The sequence below is a fragment of the Eurosta solidaginis genome, chromosome X (genome assembly GCF_040869045.1).
Source record: "Eurosta solidaginis isolate ZX-2024a chromosome X, ASM4086904v1, whole genome shotgun sequence".
In the NCBI taxonomy this organism is placed as follows: Eukaryota; Metazoa; Arthropoda; class Insecta; order Diptera; family Tephritidae; genus Eurosta; species Eurosta solidaginis.
Window position 1 is genome coordinate 151,861,687 of NC_090324.1, and position 15,637 is coordinate 151,877,323.

At 38.5% G+C, this 15,637-nt stretch overlaps 1 protein-coding gene across 17 annotated transcripts in view; it reads left to right on the forward strand.

Moving 5' to 3' along the window:
• Positions 1-15,637, forward strand: part of rho-5 (rhomboid-5) — a 1,371,034-nt gene that overhangs the window by 228,204 nt on the left and 1,127,193 nt on the right. For 15 of the 17 annotated variants that reach the window (XM_067758076.1, XM_067758085.1, XM_067758087.1 and 12 more), the window contains one exon: positions 5,635-5,689. The exons of the other annotated variants lie outside the window; for them this stretch is intronic. The gene's annotated coding sequence lies outside the window, so the exon portion shown is untranslated. The remainder of the gene's footprint in view (positions 1-5,634; positions 5,690-15,637) is intronic. 17 annotated transcript variants of the gene reach the window in all.

Below are 15,637 nucleotides of genomic sequence, written 5' to 3' on the forward strand. Positions count from 1 at the left end.
TCCTCTACTCCATCGACCGTTAGTCGCCGCTCCGCCCCCTCGCCATTTTGCGACGGAAAGCTGCTGCCCGTCTAATATCTCCAGCCGTGTGTGCGTGTGTTCGTAACACATAAATATCGTGTATTTATTCAGTAGGGGTTTGTGGGACCTTTACTTGACTCTGGATTGACTGAGCGTTACCCCAGCCTTAGAAAAAATCCATCTCATAAGGTGAAAGCTTCTATTTTAGCAAGGGGAAATTCTCTAAATTGGTCTGATGAACTTCCTATAGTTTTGTTGGGTTTAAGATCTACATTTAAAGAGGACATTAAATCTACAGTAGCTGATTTAGTTTATGGCCAAAATTTACGTTTACCTAGTGAAATAGTAGTACAATCTGAAGACAATTTTAATTTTAACGAGTTTCTTACAAAAATTAGGCTTCATTTTCAAAATTTTCATTCGGGTATATCACATCATAAAAATTCAAATAAAATTTATGTACCAAAGGATTTGAAATCACGTAAACAAGCTTTTGTACGAGCTGATAACAATAAAGCAGGATTTAAACCTCCATATGAAGGACCATACGAAGTCGTTGAAAAGCACCCAAAATATTTTAAAATACAAATACACAACACTTACAAAAATACATCAATTGACAGAATTAAACCAGCATTTATAGAGAATAATTTTAACAATATTCAAACAAAACCTAACAAGAGAATCCATTTTGTTTAGTTTAAATAACTATAACGCTGAATTTTCAATAATTATTTTTAATAATAATAACTATTATATTATCATCCTTATTTCGTTTGAAGGGGGAGTATATGTAGTGTTCATATTTTCTATATAACTTGCTCAATTTAAAACTTGCTAAAAATATATAAAATAATTTAGAAGATATCTGTTTAAAATTAAATTGTTGAAAAAGAAAATTTTTATAAAATAAAATAAATTTGACTTAAAAAGTTATATTGAATTAAAGCTTATTGAGCTTTCAACCAAATAACCAAGCCATTCGCATGTTAGCTTATCAATTTTCTGAAAAGCTACAGCTTAGGCACAATTTTAACCACGAAATCGAAATGGTCGGGAGTGCGTGGTTCAAAAGTTTTATTGAACGAAATCCGGAACTGTCCATTAGACAAGCTGAAGGTTTATCCGTGGCTAGAGCTAAAGATGTTAATAGAGAAGAAGTAAATACCTTCTATGATCTAAAGTTTTGACCGAAAATGATCTTTTGGCCAAACCATAAAGGATCTACAATATGGACGAATCCCGGAAAGCTCGGAGCGAAAAAATGTGCTAACGTCGTCAATTCTGTCGCATCTGCCGAGAATGGGAAACCATGACGATCGTTGCCTGTTAGTAATTTCCTTCCACAAACTCTTATAATAAAAGGTGTAAATAAAAAACCTGAATTTGAGGATGGACTTCCGACGGCCACAAAAGTACTTACTTACTTATTTGGCGCTTAACCGTTTAAACGGTTATGGCCGTCCTTTTCTCTGCCAACCGGCGCCAATTGGTCAACCCGCTGCGCTTTAATTCGCTGGACTATGTTGATGTCTGCGTATAGGTCGTACAGCTCATCGTTAAATATTCTTCGGTACTCGCTATCGCCAAAGCGTAAAGGTCCATAAATCTTTCGAAGAACTTTTCTCCCGAACACTCCCAGAGCCGCTACATCTGCTGTTGTCATGATCCATGCTTCTGCCCCATATAGCAGAACGGGTACGATAAGTGACTTGTAGGGTATGATTTTCGTTTGCCGAGAGAGGACTTTACTTTTCAATTGCCTACCTAGTCCAAAGTAGCATTTATTGGCAAGAGTGATTCTTCGCAGTATTTCAGGGTTGTTGTTGTTGCCAGTGTTGATGCTGGTTCCCAAATAAACGAAGTCTTTTACTATTTCGAAATTATGGCTGCCAACAGTAGCGTGGTTGCCAAGGCGCATATGCGCTGACTCTTTCCTCGATGACAGCAGGTACTTCGTTTTGTCCTCATTCACCATAAAACCCATCTTTACCGCTTCTTTTTCCAGTTTGGCGTTTAGGCCGATGATATCAATATCATCAGGATACGCCAGTAATTGCACGCTTTTATAGAATATTTTTCCAGAGCGGTTAAGTTCAACAGCACAATGGCAACTTTGTGCCTGGAGTAGATACAATGTTGCTGATAGCGTAGCAACATTGCAGTCAACACACGAAATAAATGTATCTGTGTAGGTGTTAGTTTGTGTAAGCGTTTAAGTGTATGAATATATGAGTGTGTGGATGGGTAAATGAAAATACTGGAAAGCCGAAAGATACTTTTGTACGTATAGGTAAAAAAATTTCCGTTCTAAGTAACTTTCTCTGCCACGGCGGTAGCTATAAAAGGGCACTATGTTAGGCAACGGATAAAGTTTTATGCTGTCAATGCAAGTGCCAAAGTAAAGTGAAATGCGCAATTTTAACACGGAAATAGAACAAAGAGTGCAAAGTCTAGTGACGTGCGCGGCTTTAAATTCGAACAAAAAAGAAAAAGTTCTTGCTTTGTTTTATTTCTTTGTTGTGCGCGCCGCAAGTTTGCCCGCGTACCCTCACCAGTGTCAAGCGAGGACCACGAAAACAGGAAACCTGCCCGGAAAATCGAGAGTCGAGGTAAGTCAAAACCATCTGCTACTTGGCATGTATACAGGAAATATAGAAAATTGCATTAATGCGGATGCATATATACGCAGATGTGTGTATATGCGTCTGTCCCCATGTACATACATATATCTGAAATTAGTGAAATATTACATAATATACATATACATTAAGTAATCTCCACCAACTTTCATTTCAGGCCACCTCGCCAACGCAAAAATCCACTGGGCAGAAATTTCGACGGCACATCACGTCTACAACAACAACACACATTTGCTTTCCGAAGGCACACAATCCCTACAACAACACCACCATTTAATTTCAGATGGCACACAACGGATATAACAACACCACACATTTTTTATCGACGGTACACCAGTTGCTTTCACCAGCAACTACACATTGTTCTTTTATTTTTTCATCGGCGGCGCAACGCCAACAACATGTACGACACCTTTTTACTGCTGGTAATTACAATTACCACCTGCGACAAAGGCAGCAGCAACAATAACACTTTTTCTTTTGGCGGCCACATATTTTGTATCGGCGATATATCGCCACAACAACAACAACCACACAACTCCATCTCCACCCACCGACCTAATTAATTTCTATCATTTCGGTCAGCCTCCAGAGGCTGGAAAGAAAAGAATCCTAAAGGTGAATTGGTGGCGGTCAACAAAACCACAACAACTACTACAGATCCCACATTATAAATAGGCTCTTTCACAAAATCGACACACGCCAATTAACAGCAGAGCGATATTTGAAACACACACATCGACACAAATACCACGCCAAGTTCAAGGAAAGTTTAGAAAGAAGAGCAACAACAACGACCTATGCAACATTAGCCGCCGATCACTAGACAACACACCTTTTGGCAACAGCAAACATAATCATGGTACATACAATCCCACCGAATACCGCGAACGCAAAAACTAGCAACATCTGAAGCCGCCTCAAACATATCACAATAACAACAACAACACCGTCTACAGAAGCAGAGTCCGAGTGTTTTTTCTTTTTACATATGCAGTTTTCTGAAATATTTGTATCCATTGTATTTTTAATATCTATTTAAGTAGTTTTCAGGGAAATTCGTTTTTTTTTTTGGGCAAATATCTTCTTCTTTGTTTTTTTTTTTTGCTTAACATTCGTTTCTAACTTCCCATATACTTGCAATTCATTTGGTCTCAATTTTTGTTTCATTATCTTAATTGCGACCACCGTGGTGTGATGGTAGCGTGCTCCGCCTACCACACCGTATGCCCAGGGTTCAAACCCCGGGCCAAGCAACATCAAAATTTTAGAAATAAGATTTTTCAATTAGAAGAAAATTTTTCTAAGCGGAGTCGCCCCTCGGCAGTGTTTGGCAAGCGCTCCGGGTGTATTTCTGCCATGAAATGCTCTCAGTGAAAACTCATCTGCCTTGCAGATGCCGATCGGAGTCGGCATAAAACATGTAGGTCCCGTCCGGCCAATTTGGAGGGAAAATCAAGAGGAGCCCGACGCAAATTGGAAGAGAAGCTCGGCCTTAGATATCTTCGGAGATTATCGCGCCTTACATTTATTTTTATTTATCTTAATTGCACTCAATGGTCTAAATTTTTAGGGAGTTCCTTATTGTTATTTAGTTGAAAAAAAAAAACATAAAAATCCTTTTTCCCAGAATTTTCTACATTTTGCGTACACCTATAATCTACTTGGGTTTAATTTCAGTCTTTCACTTTTCGCTTCATTTCCTTGCCTTGTGACATTTATCTGTTAGTCTTGCCTTTTTTACGAAGTCATAACTATTTTTCTTCTTCTCCTTTTACCTAGTTTCGTTAATTTAGTCTACTCTACATATGCTCCCTTTTCCTTCCTGTCACTAGCTGAGCGACTAACTCAAAAATTTTAAATTTTGAGTTTCCCCGTCTACGAACTCTTTTGTTATATACACTTTTAAATATAATCGTGCATTTTTTTTTTACGAAAAACACCTTAAACTTACAGGCGCCTCAACCCGCCCTCTGCATACCACGGGGCAAGTACACATATTTTCTTTTTATCTTTTTATGCACTCCTAACACACACCCGCGGATCCTTTTTGAATCTTGCAACAAGACCAAGATCCAGCTCTTTCACAGACCGCTTTGGGTCAAACAATTATTTTGTTTTACAAGTGGGAATTCTAATAACTAAGCATCAAAACACTCAATAACCAAGATCGCAAGCGAGCCATCTGGCTCAGTGATTGAGGGTGGCTAACGTGAGCGTGGCCGACGGTATAAATCAGAGCCGGCCAAAAGTTGCACATTGTGCAATCTGAGTTCGTTTTTTCACACAGACACTAACGATGTGCAATCACGATCGTTTGCTTTCGCTTGTCACTCACTAAAATCAACAGTGAATGCAAAAGGAAAAGTCCATGCTACTTTTTGGGCACATAATAAAAACAATATGCTGCAAGGTTAAAGTGACTTTTAATACGTTTTAGTTAGTATTATTAAGTTCCTTTGAACATACAAATTAATATTGACGATTTAAATATTAATAATTAATAATAATTAATTAATTATTAATAAATATTGACTTAAGTAACTTTTTATACGTTCTTCTTAGTTTTATTAATTTTTATACATTTTTTTTTATTGAATAACTTTATGTTTTGAAAATATATATTTCTATGTTTACATTTACTTTGTTTTATTGTTCTTTCTTAATGAAAAAGTGATTTTTTTAAGTAAATTTTGCATTGAAGAAACACCATACCTTCTTTTATAAAAAAGTTTTATCTGGCTAGCTCGACCTCCGCGTTCTTAGTTATATGAATATAAGTAAATATTGTTAGGATTAGCTTGAAATCAAATAACCAGAGTCCTTTTTAATTTCGAACTTCAGAGTCCACATTTTCTTTTAGCACACTGTGGGGAGTTGTCACTAAATTTTTACACACACTTATGCAATTGTTTTAGTATTTGTGTGGCCGGCTCTGGTATAAATGTATGTATGTTTTTTACTATTTCAGCAAATTCAGCACATCCACTCAACTGCAACGGCGCCGTTGGAGTAGGGGTATATGGGTGAGTGAAATTTAAGTACAAAATTTTTGCCAATACACATATTTGAACATATACTAACATATACTAACATATAATAACATATACTGCGTGATCTGCTTGAGAAAATAGAAGATTAGAAAAAAAAGGAAACCTAAGGAATATACGTACGTGCATAGCTACAAACATATACACATTTTAATAATATGCCAAACTGGTTTTTGCTCTATTTATGATCTGCTTTTGCACCCATAATTGATTGTTGAGATAGGTGAGGGAATAGGGTTTTACCTTTTTTTGTGTTTTATTATTAGTTGCTTTTGCTTGCGGAGTTCATGAGCATTTGAATGTCTGTATCTCTAGGATTTTTAATTTAACACCTAGTAGCATTAGTATTTAGGGGAATTTGTATTAGGGTGAGCTACAGAAACATTAAACTTTTTCCTTTCTTCATTTGAAGCAATTTATTTTCTGTGTAGAGGTTCAGAAATATTTAAATTGTTAATAAACTTTAAGGAATGTATGGATGGAAATCTAAGTGTTTTTCAATCATGCAAGGCTAGGCTTTAAATATTTGGTGTGTGTGCTGCGCTTGTGCGCGGTAAGGTGAAGGTGAGTGATAGGGAAATGACTTATTGACGGACGGACAGACTTATGTCGGGCTTTGGTGGCGTTGTAAGGAAATAAGAGTCAGCACAGCGCTCATGGTTCAGTACAAGCTGTGCTGAAGAGGGTTGGTAGACTCCACCTGACAGGACAGGCCTTCATCTTTTTCTGCCCCTTATGCTTTCCCCGCTTCTAACTTTGCCCTCACGTCTATTTCTAACTTTTTCAGCTTTTTCTTTCCTTTCAATACCCATGCAGGTATGAACCCTTTTGTTCATGTGGCTGCGGGTAAGGACGGTGGTGTAATACCCCAACCAAGACGACGAGCTAGCCTGGGATGAAAGCAAACCTGCTTGTCGCCGATCCTCACCACCCCAAACGTTCTGTAATGTAACAATGGCGGCCAATGCCCCCCCCCCCCCCCCCCTCCAATAAATTTTTAATTTCCCAATTAATTAATATTATTTCTTATTTTAAATTTCAATTTCCATCTTTGTGTTGATTACTTATTTCTTAATTTTAAATTTCTTAATTTGTTTTTTTTTTCATTCCTTCCTTATATTTTTTTTAATTCTTCTTATCCTTCCAATCCTAATACTTATTTCCATCTTCAGACTGGACTGGGACCGTCATGATGGCAACGCCGATTGGGCTCACCTGGTTGACATGTGTCATCATGACAAAGTTATAAGAAGTAGCTGAGTCTCCATGCAAGGGTCCTTCTTCGGGTTCCTGCGATTTGATTAAGTGGTACCTGGTATGAGACTTAGCTGGAAGACGGACGTTAGCAGAAGATCATGGTGAGCTGTTTAAGATAGCTTACCCGGAGTCCAGCACTGCCGGTATGTGAGGTTTGCAGTCGTCGCCACCATAGTTAGGAGAGGAGGTGTGGCATCCACTCTTAGGGACCAGCTCTTGAGCGTGATGTGCTACACTTCCACGTACAGCTCGAAAACGGACTAGACAGTAGATAGATATGGACGAACCTACTTCATTCACCGAACCTTAGCCAAGGCAGCACCACGCACACCAAGATAAACACATTCAGTTTCAGCAGTGATTTTTTTGCAAATATTTTATATTTTTTTGGAATTTTGGCTTTTAGTAACAATTTGTTTTATTTGGTATTTTCTTATTAGGATTGTTTCCAAAAATTTTTATTTTTTTTTTGAAAATGCGTTTTAATATTTTTGGGTTTTTTATATTATATCGTTCTTATGTTTGCTTCATATTTGCTTTTCATTTCTTATTAGGGACTTGAGAAAAAAAAATTACACATACATACATTGAAATTCGTATACACTTGAATTTCGTAGGTGTTAGCATATTCTATAAATTTCTGAATATCTTTAAATTTTTTTTTTATAATCCTTACTAGTCAGTTTTTTTGTTCAATTTTACCTTTGAACTTGGGTTTTGCGTGAATTTTAGCATTTCCTTTCTTGGCATTTAAGACATAAAAGTTCAGCTTTTTTCATATCTACACCATTACTTGAATTTTTATACACCCACATATTCATACACACAAACATATTCCTTATTTACATATATACTGAATTTCTTTATTGGTTTCTTTATAGTATTTATTATTTTTATATTTTTTATTGGGTTTGGGCGAAATTGGATCTATTACCTCTGTTTGTTTTATATTTACATTTTACTTCGATCTACAAATACATACGGATTGTTTTTATTGAAATTCTTTCTTTAGATATTTTTCTTTATAATTTACCTTTTTTACCATTTGGGTTGTACGTCGGTGGGGACTCGCGGTTTGGATATCGTGTCCTTCGATATATAGGGTCTCTGGCTAAATATATTTTTTTCATTTTTTTTCATTTTGGACATAAATTTGTTGTTCAGACAGTGAATGTCTGATAAAGAGAAATAAATCGGAAAAAGAGTGGTTGGGGGGTTGGGTATCCTTGATCCTAATAGGCGCTTAACTAGGAGCCGTGCGCGAGCCCTAGAAAATCAGATCGCTGGTTCGGTCTTCAACCAAATCGACACAGGTATACCGAAGCCCGTAGACTTTGTGCCTACAGATTATTTTAATAGGTGCACTTCGCTGATCTTTGATTATTTTGGCCCTGAACGACCTCTAAGTGTCTCAGTCACAAACGGGGTGTCATTTTGCGAGTTAGACGAGAGTTTAAACTTCCTGCAAAAGATCGATTTGGTGTGCCAAATGTCCGTTAGAGAAAACGTAGGTGCCCAGGGGAGTGATGTTCGGGCGCGGAACGTACCACCAATAGCTGCCGGTAGCGGTCTTGATTCTCTTCCTAGCCACACTAACGCCAATGACAATGCCACCAATGTCGAGCACCTGATCGGAATGATGGCGATGATGGCGCAACAAAGCGTCATGGTGGCGCAAATGGCGAATGAGGTCGTGAGCAAAGACCAGTGTCGGTAACTTTGGTGGCCGCGTAGCAGACATAGAGGTGTCGGCGGAAGCGTCTGGACATCGGTCCGCTGAGGCATCTACGACCGAGCCTCAAAGCCAGAGGTGGGGGAAACACTGAGCGCTTCAATGAGCCGACGGTCAGTCATAGTACCGGGCGAGATACCAGAAATCCTCCCAGGTGGAAGAAGGTCGACCTGAAAAAATGGCACATCAAATTATATGGCACTAATAAAGGCATAAGCGTCGAAAGCTTCATCTTTCGGGTGCAGGATCCGCGAGCAGCATAACATTTCCTTCCTTATTAAAGAGAATAAGAGTAGGACTAGGGTATTTAATGAAATTGATTTTGGGCAGTCAAGGGTAGAAGAGGCAACAAAAGTCTAAGCTTTTGTTGGGAAACCCCAATACCAACCACAACTTCAACCCCAACACCAAACCCCAGCCAAACCTAATATTGTTCGTCCCTCGGTTAACCCGTCCGTGTCCAATTCGACTGTGAATTCCTTCTGTGCTTCTCCCTTCCACTTAATCTTGTGCTTTTTGTGGGGTATGCCGGTGGATCACTTCGTGAAAAACCCGGCAGAAGCACAAAAACCAAATAAATGTAGTGGTAGTGATTCATCCTTCTGTGTTTTTAAGCCCAAGCAGGTAAACCCGAGACTGGCGGAGGTGACTGGGAACTCCAGCCAGGAGGCAGGCAACCCGGTAGCGCTCCAGTAAAAATATAAGAAAGAGAGAGAGAAAAGCGGGGAGAAGTCGGGAAGGCGGATGCAACTGAGAGGAAAAGGGACGTACCAACGAAAATTAAAATATGAGGAAGCTAGGCGAAGAATATTTTGTGAGTCGATGAAAGAGGATAGGATGAAGAGTAGAAATTTTAACATGATAAATAAAATGAGGAAAAAGAGGAGTTATTGTAAGAGAATAAGGAATAAAATAATTGCCACTATTCTGACCGTAAGAGGTGATAATAGGTTTTTTGCGATGATTGGTGATTAAAGGCCCAAAGAACCGGCATTGCCTGGATGCCCGCAAAGTTAATGAGAGGACGGTTAAGGATGCGTATCCACTACCACATATTGACGGAATATTGAGCAGGTTACAGAACACGAGGTACATATCCGCGATCGATTTAAAGAACGCTTTCTGGCAGATTCCCCTGGAGAAGAAGTCAAGGGAAAAGACTGCTTTTGCTTTCCCTGGCCGACTCCTATACCAATTTACGGTTATGCTTTTCGGGTTGTGCAATGCTGCGCAACGAAAGTGTCGTCTTATGGACAAGGTCATTCCGGCCGCTTTACGTGAGTGCGTTTTCGTATATCTAGACGATTTGTTAGTTTGTTCTGAGGATTTTGTGTCACATATGTGTCTGTTGGAAAAGGTCGCTCGGTGTCTTCACGAGGCAAGATTGACGATAAACGTTGAAAAAACTAAGTTTTGCTTTAAGGAGGTGCGATATTTAGGGTACGTAGTCGGGGATGAGTGTATTAGAACAGACCCCAATAAAGTGGTAGCTGTGAGGGACTTCCCAATACCTAGAACCCCGAAGCAACTACGACGGTTCCTGGGTATGTCGGGCTGTTACCGACGTTTCATACAGGACTATGCGAAAATTGCAGCTATGCACGACTGCCTCAAGAAAGACAAAGTAAAGGAATTTATTATTACGTACGAAGCAATTAAATCATTTGAAATTTTGAAACAGAGTTTGGTTTCTGCACCGATGCTTACGCACCTTGAGTTCAACCAAAAATTTTATATAAAGTGTGGGCATCCACTGACGGAGTGGGGTTTGTTCCAACTGAACGATGACCAGAACGAAAGACCGATTGCCTACGTTTCGGCAAAACTTATTAAGGCGCAGAAAAACTGTAGCATTACATAACTTGAATGCTACGCCGCGATCATGGGTGTGAAGAAATTCCGACCTTACATGGAGGGAACCCCGTTCACCATCATAACTGATCATGCCAGGTTCAAATGGCTCATGAATCAGAAAGATCTTTCTGGGAGGTTGGCAAGATTGAGTTTGAAATTCCAGTATTAGGACTTCGATATTCAACATCGAAAAGGTGCACAAAATGTGGTGACTGACACACTCTCATGAATGCACATGGACGAAATACAGACGAACGATCGAGCCATAGACATTTGTCTTGAGTCAACGTGCTTCGAGTCGTAGGAGTATATGGAGTTGAAAGAGACGGTGACTGAGAACAAGGACACTTTAGCAGACGTACACATTTCGGACGGTTACGTTTATAAACTGACGCAATTCGACAGAGGGGACGATCTTCTATCGGACCAGACCTGGGAACTCTGGGTTCCGTCGGGGCTGCGACCGGGGCTGGTAGAGTTGTCTCACAGCTCACCGTCCGCTAGTCATGGTAGTATCCATAAAACGTTATCCCGACTACGGCAAAAATATTACTGGCCTGGTATGGTTTCGGATGTCTAATCCTATGTTAAAGATTGCGAAATCGGTAGAACCAATAAGACACAAAATGTTTTCAAGCAACCGATGATGGGTAAACAAAACCTCACAGAGCGACATTTCCAACGTTTGTTTATTGATTTTATCGGTCCTTATCCTCGTACTTGTGACGGTAATGTGTATGTCTTTGTTTGTTTAGATAATTTTTCAAAGTTTTTGTTTTAGCAATTTTTGTTGTTATATCCGCCTACTGATTTTAAGATCGCGTTTTTGTTTTAGAACCGATGAGGAGGGCACTTCAGCAGAAGTCAGTAAGTTTTTGGAGAGAGATGTGTTCCATGTATACGGTGTGCCCGAATATGCACATTTTGACAACGGAAAACAGTTAGTGTCTGCGATGTTCAACAGCTTTTTGGAGAAATATGGCACAAAACACAGAAAACCTGCATTCTATTCGCCACAGGGTAACGCTGCGGAGAGGGTAAATAGGTATGTTCTGCAGATCATTAGATCCTTTATAAAGACAAATCAAAAGAACTGGGATAAATGCGTCAGCGATGCCGCACTGCACAGTGTTACACATTCCGCAATCAACATGTCGCCTTATTTTCCCACTTTCGATATGCCTATGATAGAGCATTCTACATCATACGAGCTATTTCCGAAAGCTGGCGGCGGTTAAGGATGTTGATTGTGAAATAGAAACGTCCAGCGATAGAAAGCAGCTCATCAGAACCAAGATCATGAAAGAGTTGAAGTTGGCCCACGAAAAGAGTAAAAAGTTATATAACACTAGGAGTAGGGATGTCACGTTCAAACTAGGACAATTGGTATATCGCCGAAACTTTAAACAAAGTTCCCAAGTCGAAAACTATAATGCCAATTCAGCCCCTAAACAAATCCAATGCGTTGTCTTATAATCAAGAGGAAATTCGATGTATGAACTTGGTGATAGTAGTGGGAAAAAGATCGGCGTATACCACGCCAAAATTTTTTTGCTAAATAGTTGTATGTTTTTTTGTAGTGCTAGTACATCTGTTTAATGTTTTGCATGTGTTTATTTATTTATTTATTGACGTATTTTATTTATTAACCAATGGACCTAAGTGATTATTTTATTAAATTATTTTTATTTTTCTTGACTTTTTCTATTTATTGGATTATTTTTGCATTTATTTAGATTTTGTTTTTATTCATTTATTTATTTTGCATTTTTTTTTACTTGAATTACTTTATTTTATTTAATCTTTTTATTTATTGAAATTTTATTTTATAATTTTATTTAATTTTTATTAGTTTTATTATCTGTTGCTGTCGCAACAGCACAATAGCAACATTGTGCCACGATGGCGTAGCAAAATTTCAGTCAACACACGAAATAAATGTATCTGTGTAGGTTTTAGTTTGTGTAAGCGTTTAAGTGTATGAATATATGAGTGTGTGGATGGGTAAATGAAAATACGGGAAAGCCGAAAGATAGTTTTGTACGTATAGGTAAACAAATTTTTCGTTCCAAGTAGCGTTCTCCGCCACGGCGGTAGCTATAAAAGGGCACTATGTTAGGAAACGGATAAAGTTTTTTCTATCAGTGCAAGTGCCAAAGTAAAGTGAAATGCGCGACTTTAACACGGAACAAGAACAAAAAGTGCCAAAGTCTAGTGACGTGCGCGGCTTTAAATTCGAAAAAAAGAAACAAGTTCTTGTTTTGTTGTTTTTTTCGTTATGCGAGCCGCAATTTTGCGCGCGTGCCCTCACCAGTGTCAATCGAGGACCACGAAAACAGGAAACCTGCCTTGAAAATCGATAGTGGAGGTAAGTCAAAACCATCTGCTACTTGGCATGCATACAGATAATTTGCTCCCACCTAGCAAATTTCCCAAGCACGCCAAAGAGAAAATTGCATTAATGCGGATGCATATATACGCAGATGTGTGTATATGCGTCTGCGGCCATGCAAAGACAAAACCTCCCAGGTACATACATGTAAAAAGGAAAGTTAATGTTTATGGAAATGTTATTCACTATTTATTTATAGATTTATTTCAATATGTTTCAAATTCACAAACGATTGAATAATTTAATGATTTTTTGTTTAAAAGTATAGAAAATTTATAAAGTATTGTATTAAGTAAGTTTTGCGTTTCGCGACTTTATTTAATGCTTTAGAAAAACACCGACGGCTTTCGACTGACTTCTACGACTGCCTCTGCTGGACCAACTGATACATCAAAAAACGACTGGATCAACTGCAATAAACAACGGGATCAACTGAGAGAGTAATTAACGACTGGAAATAATATGACCATACTCCAACGGGAACATAAAGTCACATTGGTTGTTGTTGGCAACTGATATTAGACGTTGACCATTGTTTACATACATATGTCTGAAATTAGTGAAATATTACATAATATATACATGCATTAAGTAAACTGAACCAACTTTCATTCGAAAATCCACTGGGCACAAATTTCGACAGCACACCACTTCTACAACAACTACACACATTTGCTTTCCGACGGCACACAATCCCTACAACAACTGTTTACGCGGCGTAGGCTGTCACCCGTCCCATCTCCCCCCTTTTTTTATACGTATCTCTATGAATTTATATATAACCCGTATCTTGTATTGTATTCGATCTATTGAATTGTATTTTTATACTGAAGTATCCCTAGAATCAATGCATTATATTTACCCTTAAATTCCCTACTGCGAATCCTCATGGACGTGTGGCAGCCTCCGGCATGATCGCCATCTGTCAAAAAACCACCACCTTTTGGTTTTTAGAAAAACATTGTTATTGTTGTCATCTGAATAAGTTCAGCACGATTCCCTTTTTCTTTTTGCAAAATTTTCACGTTTGCGGAAAATTATATAGTTTTTTGATTCCTTCCTAACACAATTGGATAAGTTGTGATAAGAGTGTCGCCTACATTGTAAATTATTGGAGTACTCGCGTCAATATTTATAACCCGAGAAGCTGTCACCAAATTATTTTCAGTTTAACATAATTCGCAATAATAGTGCCAACGTATCGACGTTATCATAGTCACCGGTGCAAAGATTTACATTTTTCTGCTGGACATAAACTTGTAAATTGCGAATTTCCATATTTCCGCGCAAGAACTATTTTCGAAGCATGTTCTCCATATAAAATAAGTAGTTACACTTAACAGAACTTTGTGCTTTGGTCAATTTGGTGGTCGATGAAGACATTTTGTGCGAATTGAAGATTCTGCTCGACTAAGAGTGAAATTAGAATTACATTAGCCGTGTTTTTTAACACGCGCGTATACGTTTCGTTTGCGCGTGTTAAAAAACGCCTATCTTCGCTTAGATAATGCTTAGGAGACCCATCTAGCGGCTGTGGTAAAACAACTAGCTACAGCAACAGGGTGTACCGAAAAGCTGAGACGCAACGCTCTGATGGCCATAGGGTATAACATATAGCTGAATCAGTTGCGATGAATTGTGCACACACATATAATACATAGAATTAGTGTACAGGGTGAAACAAAGACACATATTTCAGTTACATCTGAGTATAATGCGTATTGAAATTTAGTAGGACAAAATTTATGCGCAGCAATTTCAGAGGTGTATTTATAGTTTGTCTCTTAGCAGTCAATATAAAGTTTAAGCGTAAACGGATATACGCGTGTTAAAAAACACGGCTATTGTAACATAAAGATTTGCCCAAAGGGAGATAAACCCGTGTTTATATTATACGCAAGGTGTAAAATATTGAAATTGAAATGAAAAGAGTACTGTGTATTCCAGTATATGCAAAAGCAGTATACTTCAAGTTCGTAGTTAAATCAAATCTTTATTAAATCAGTGCGTAGCTCTGTATACGCTGCGAAAATTCCTGTTAACATTATAAGAATTATAAAATTTTATGAACAATTAGAAAGCTTGTGTTTAAATATATTGAATGCGCGATATGCAGTAACTAAAATTTGGTTGTGTATAATTAATTGTACGTAACGATCTGCAAACGAGTTGTGAGCCAGTAAATTGTAGGAGAAAACCAGTGGCTGAAGCTTTCTGCAACATCTGAACGATTCCATCAGCGTTGCGCAGGATTGAGACAATAAAGGGACGCATTCAACACAGTGCCAGCAACGTGTCCGCATAGGAGCAAAACACCACCATAACCTCATCACCAACCATCTCCACAAGGCGGCACGCCCAGAAACACCCGGGTAAGTCTCGAATATCTAATGGTCCTTCGTCGCCATAAACGAACCCAGCCCCTTGTACAATATTATACATATATTAAAATATATCCATCTCGTAAATTTTGGTGGATCCCGACCACATAAAATTTTCCCGCCAAAAATACATTTTTCCCGCCATAAAATATATATGTATATTCCCACAACCATATACAAACGTACATAAAAGCGGTGCATTACAAACCGGCAGATCCCACTCATAATCTCACAAAGTTAACTTGTGTCCCTTGCGGTATAATATAAATACATAAGTATTACTCGGGCCACCCAGCAGCAAATTCGGC